At 42.2% G+C, this 5,673-nt stretch overlaps 1 long non-coding RNA gene across 1 annotated transcript; it reads right to left on the bottom strand.

Annotated features, from left to right (window-relative positions):
- Positions 1-1,244: 1,244 nt before the first annotated feature.
- Positions 1,245-2,860, bottom strand: LOC127787467 (uncharacterized). The gene is made up of 3 exons (XR_008020166.1): positions 2,393-2,860; positions 2,010-2,062; positions 1,245-1,415 (listed from the first exon to the last, which is right to left on the bottom strand). It is a non-coding gene; the product is annotated as an uncharacterized LOC127787467 (long non-coding RNA).
- Between the last annotated feature and the right edge of the window lie 2,813 nt (positions 2,861-5,673).

The following is a 5,673-nucleotide window of genomic DNA, read 5'->3' as shown; positions in this document are numbered from 1 at the left end:
GAGTGAGCTAAAGTGGGTATTAGCTCGAGGCTCAAGGAAAAGATTCGACACCAGGCGATGTGATCGTATTGTTAGGATAATCTCGGGGGCGATGTGCCTAGGGTATGAGTGAACCCTAGTTGGTTTCATGATGAGACGAGGTCTATCATTGGGAATGATAGACGTGTGGCAAGCGGACCTCAGTGGGTGTTTGCATGAGATGGAAGTCCCAAGTAGGTCGAGCTGGAATCCAGGGGAATCCAGACTCGGGATTAAGGAGTTGGGCATGCGTTGATATGCGCTTGAGGATCAAAAGTCCTAGTTGTGTAGGGCCAAAGGACCGTTCATGTGATTGATGGATGAGGGGCTAATCAAAACTCTCATTATGATGCTTGGGGTCTGGTGGGAAGCCTAAGGTCGGGAGATGAGAGGTGAATAGACCCTCATTGTGATGCTTGGGGTCAGGATGACGCCTAAGGACACGAAACCCTTGATGGGAGATGCGGAGGTCACCCAATGAAGGGTATGAACGGATGTGTGTGGTCCGAGGGCGATGAGTATGTGGCAATAGGACATCCATAGGCTATGCGAGCAATGGAAATGCCAACTTCGGATGCCAAGTGGGCAGGGGCATGGTGAGCAATAGGGAGGCCCAAAATTTTAAATTCCAAGTCATGGGAGCCTGAGCTAGGCGTGCGAGAAGGCCAGGCCGGGCGTAGTGACTGAATGCATTCATTGGTGTGCAAGGAGAGACGAGAGGTCTCTATTACCTAGAGGGTAATGGTAGGTGCTCTATGGTTATGGGAACCAGAGCTTGAGGTAGGCTCAGCGTGTTGGTTGTGGTTTGAGAGTCTCTTAAGAAGTAAGAGATGTGGAGTCCTGAGGAACGGGGCTCATGGTTCGAGCTTGAGGTTATCAGGGCAATGATAACCAAGTAAGATGGCTTTGGTAAAATGGTGGTGGAACCACGTAGCTCGGGGAGGCTTTAAATAGCTTTGATGTTATGGGTGCAAGGTGTAACACCCCAAATTTCTTGAGCGTGTTATAACTTAGGATTTCAGGAATATAAAAATTTTTCATATAACAATAGCTGTCATACATCACACAATATCCCAAAAATCCAAATTTACACATTCTTAGCTTAACAAACCCAATAATCGAATAGCTAAGACAGGCGTTAAAATCTTGAATGCGGAAGATAGATCGAACCTGATATGGTTCACAACCATAATACTTTATTTATCATAAAATTGTTCAAGACGTTTACAAAATGAATTACATGGACATCATCTCTCGCAAGATATAACTGAACCTCTTAAACATATCCAAGACATACATAGGTTTGCATATAAATGAAAATATTCTAAACATGCTATAGACAGCAAATTAAACTTATTCTTCAGCTACCTCCTTTCCTTTAGAGCCGCTCGTCGAACCTAGAACGTTTGAATATTCCAGGGACATAGTCCAATTAGAAGATGAATCTTCTAGTGAGAAACTCCAAAAACAGTTTATATCGATGCATGATCAGGTATAAAATATATGAGAAAAACAACGAGAACTACTCCGAAGTGCCTCGTGAACACGTTAGCCTTCTCCAACGAGAGCTTTCTCAATGGCGCACGCATAGTGCCTCTCGGGAGGTCCCTAACCATGTCACTTTGGCCCGACTTCATAGCACTCATGCAGGCACCACATCCGTTGTTCCTTAAGCTCACGGTCTTCCCCACAAGAGCTTTCTCGATGGCGCACGCATAGCGCCTCTCGGGGGATATCCGACTTTTTCCCTCGGCCAACAATAGATAGGTACAACAGTATGGCCACACGAATTTTATAAATGCAACAGTTAAAAAGCCAATAGCATATAATTTTCAGAAAAATACATTTCGTATATGCATCATGATTTCACGTAAGAGAATAACAAGCGTTTATGTGTAAGAACTTCACGAAACATGTCTCATGCAATAGAAGTCTCCCATAAGAGAATAAAAAAATAGGATTTGGAGTATAGGAGTCTCACGGAGTCTCACCTTGTTGAGTTATCTCTTCGACGATATAATTTTACAGCAAACGGCCTAAGTTTCTGCAGAAAATATGTGTTTTGGTAAATCTAACCTCAAATATTTTTATACAGAGTTGAAGGGTATTAAATTAGGGGCATAAATGGAAAATTTCATATAAAAATGACCTCTCACGCGCCCTCACGCGCCCAAAGAAGGATGGACATGCGCCCCCACGCACAGCCATTATCCGGCGCGTGTAACTCACGCGCAGGCACCAGATTCCAAACAGCAACGTGTCGGTTTGGTGTTTCGGTCATATCTCCCTCGTTTTAACTCCGATTCGACCCCCGTTTGAACCTACGAGACCCTCTCTTCCCTCTCTACAAGATTATCAAAAAAATCAGACTTACCTCACTTTTTTGCTGACTGATTTTGGCAAATTCCGGCGAAGACCCGTAACTCCGACGAGGCTCGTTCTCCGCCGCTTCTTGTCCGCTTTCTTCCCACCTTCTTGCCGAACCTCCTTCTCTCTCTCTAGAGTAAGCTCCTCCTCTTAGAGTACTTCACTCTTCAAATTTGTTTGGAATGGTTTGAGAGCAACTCAAGGTGCCTATTTATAGAATCCTTCAACCAATGGTGTTATGCCACTTGTCACAATCTTAGCCATGGACTCCAAAGACTCAAAGCCATAATTGAGTGGCTTTTGAAATCCAAAACTAGAATTAATCCATCTTTTGAAATCCAAGCTAAAACCCTAAACTTCTTTCAAATAACACTTTGGCCCATATTTCAAGTTTTCAACTTTAACATTTCACCACCTAAGCTCATAATTTCATCATTCTTTCATTTGGATAATTTCTCTAATTAGAATTATACCCTCAAACATCAAATTTATTGAGATACTTAAAATCCCAGAATTATTAACTCAAAATTACTCAATATATACGATTTTTTTGGAAGCCCCTTACCATCATTCGATATTTTTAGGTTATAACTTAGCTTAACCGAAGACCATTTCTGATTTGATTTCTTTCAGTGCAATAAGTCTCACCTCGAGACACTCGTTAAAATTATACCTTTGTCCTTAGGTATCTAAGCTCTAGGGCACTCCCTGCGACTGATTCGGTTACTTGTTGCCATTTCAAACATATTTTTTGATATTTTAACTCACTTAAAATACGTGGCAATTTCACGAAAATATAGGGTGTTATATTCTCCCCCCCTTAAGAGAATTTCGTCCTCGAAATTTGAAATATACTCGAATTGATTGAAGGTTAAATAATTATGGCATTCTGGAATACAATTTCTGGAAAAAAAAAAATTTCCTACTCTATTTCCATTTCCTCGAACAGATGAGGATATTTCTTCCTAATTGTTTCCTCAAGTTCCCACATTACCTCGTCATCCGAGTGCTTTCCCCACTGAACCTTCACTAACGGAATCTCTTTATTTCGCAACACTTGAGTCCGACGATCTAAAATTGCTCCAGGTGACTCCGGGTAGGTCAAGTCATCCCTTAGTTCAATTGTCTCCACTCGAACTCCGAGGGTTGGATCTGGCACATGCCTTCGAAGTTGGGAGACGTGGAACACATTATGAATCCCAGACAAGCTAGGTGGAAGCTCCAATCGATAGGCCAAAGGTCCGACTCTTTCCATAATCGGATATGGTCCTATATACCTTGGCTTCAGCTTTCCTTTACCGCTTCCACGCGTCACCAAATGCTGGGGCGACACCTTGAGATACACTAGATCTCCCACCTCGAACTCTAGATCCCTTCTTCTTTGATCTGCGTAAGATTTTTGTCGGCTTTGCGCTGCTCGGATCCTCTCCTGGATTACTCGAATCTTATCGTTAGTCTGTTGCACAAGCTCGGGCCCCAACATTTATCGTTCCCCTACTTCGGTCCAACAGATAGGCGACTGACACTTCCTTCCATATAAAGCCTCATAAGGAGCCATCCCAATGCTGCCGTGGTAACTATTGTTGTACGCGAATTCTACCAATGGCAGATGCTCCTCCCAATTCCCTCCAAAATCAAGGGCACAGGATCTCAACATATCTTCAAGCGTTTGAATTGTCCTCTATGATTGCCCGTCAGTCTGGGGATGATAAGCCGTACTCAATTTTAGCTGAGTCCCCATGCATTCCTGCAAACTCTCCCAAAACCTCGAGGTGAACCTTGGGTCCCGATCTGAAACTATACTTACCGGTGCGAAGAAAATCAGTGTTGGACTTGAGCCATGCTGTTAGGAACTGTTGTTGGGCCAGTGTAAGGTAGTAACACGGTAAAGAGGATTCGGTGTTGACTCTCCAAAGCACAGGGCAACACGATGGGGAACCAGTGTTGGGCCAGTGTATGGGAGTGACATGGTAATGATGACCAGGTGTTAGCTCGCCTAAAGCACAGGGCAACACAGTGATTATGCAGATGGTCAGAGGCTAAAGATCTGCGAGAGGCACCGTAGGGGTGTCGAAAGTTGTGATCGGTTCCACAACTCAGCTGCGAGTAATAAGAAATGTTAAGGTGTTACACCAAGTGAGGGTTAAGCCCTTTATTTCAATAATTAGTGTCGAAGTGGTTTGGCGAATGTTTGGGTGTTGTAGCACTTCGAGATGTTTGAGAAAGAAACCCGTGGAAAAGAAACAGGTCTAGCATGGGAATAACGCTACAGTTGATGCCTACGGTTGACGGGTCTAATGCTAAGGACCACTGGATATAGATAGTTAGTTCACAGGAGGGACTGTAGCCCTCTATGTGGAGTAACATGTTTACGGTAGAGACGGTTAGATGCCGAAGACCTGGGGTATGCTATAGGTTATGTCTGGGGCAGACCTAAAAATTCCGTAAGGGTTGAAAAATCATGGTAGTGTCTTTTGTTGTCTTGGCAATAAGAAGGTTTGTGAATTGATTGGGTGATATCCTATGGTATGAAAACAAGATGTGTGGCGATGCTCCTTGCTAAAGGATGCTAACGCGGTTGTGACTAAATTTGATCGAAATGGATCAGGTAAATTAAGATGATGGACCCTGTGTGACCTTGCGGTGATGCAAGAAGATGGGTTGATTGGTGGAGTCGATAAATGTAACACCCGGTGTAAGCGGTGTTAAGAGAATAGCAAAGGAAGTAAGAAAACTTCCAAAAATGCCCTTGGGAAGGTGATGGATTCTTGAGATTGAGAATGCCCATGAGAAGGGTATTTTGGTAATTTAGATAGAGAAGTTCAATAAAGGGTATTTTGATAAATTAAAAATAATTCCTATGTGGAATTAGGTGTGTAAGTGAATAAAATCCCAATTTGGTATTTATGTGGAGATGTATGGGATTAATAAATTCACAAAAGGTATTTTGGTAATTTAATTCCATAGAGGAAATTAATTATGAAAAATAGGGAAAATGGAGAATATGAAATTATTGGAGGAAATAATTATTTTTCCTAAATTAGTGAATAAATGTGGTAATGCCACATGGAGGGATGAGATTAAAAACTTGGAAGCCAAGGTTAGTGTCTTGTTGTGACACTTGGCATTTTGTGGTTCAAGTATAAATAGGGTGATTTAATTAAATGCAAAAGAAAAGTTAATTGGTCTTTCAAGCATTTAATGAGAGGCATGATTATTTGGATTAAAGAAAATCTTAAAGAAAATGGTAAATGGTCACCATTAATGCCTTAAAAAATATGAGAGTTA

The sequence above is a fragment of the Diospyros lotus genome, chromosome 12 (genome assembly GCF_014633365.1).
Source record: "Diospyros lotus cultivar Yz01 chromosome 12, ASM1463336v1, whole genome shotgun sequence".
In the NCBI taxonomy this organism is placed as follows: domain Eukaryota; kingdom Viridiplantae; phylum Streptophyta; class Magnoliopsida; order Ericales; family Ebenaceae; genus Diospyros; species Diospyros lotus.
This window is presented reverse-complemented; position numbering and strand designations above follow the sequence as displayed.